A 558-nucleotide genomic window follows, 5' to 3' on the forward strand; every position below is an offset into this window, starting at 1 on the left:
AAGGCAAACCGACACCACTATGGGTGATCACGCCAATCAGGATGATCTCGCTGCGGCTATGGCACTCATGCAGCAGCAGATGCAACAGTTGCAGCAGACCGTTCAAGCGCATGAACAAGCTGCCCAACATCAGCAGGAACAGTCGGAGCAGGCTGCTCCAAATGGAGCATATTGAAAGCTTCGAAAAAGTCTGCAGTTTCACTCGCGCGAATGGTGTTCCACCAGACTACATCAGGTGCATGTTATTCTCATTCTCTCTTGATTGAAAAGTTGCACGGTGGTTGAACTCTCTCCCTACCGGCTCTCTCACCTCATGGGAACAGGTCCGATCAGCGTTCCTCAGCCATTTCTACTCTAAGGCGAGAACATCTGCATTGAGAAACAAGATCACCTCCTTCAGACAGCTCACCGATGAGCCTTTCTGCGACGCATGTGAGCGCTTCAATGACTATCGCAGAGATTGTCCTCACCATGGATTTGATGATGACTACCTCTTGGAAATTTTCTATGATGGAGTTGACTGGGATTTTCAGAGTGCTATGAACTCTGCCAGCAATG

Source organism: Brassica oleracea, unplaced genomic scaffold (assembly GCF_000695525.1).
Source record: "Brassica oleracea var. oleracea cultivar TO1000 unplaced genomic scaffold, BOL UnpScaffold01036, whole genome shotgun sequence".
Classification (NCBI taxonomy): domain Eukaryota; kingdom Viridiplantae; phylum Streptophyta; class Magnoliopsida; order Brassicales; family Brassicaceae; genus Brassica; species Brassica oleracea.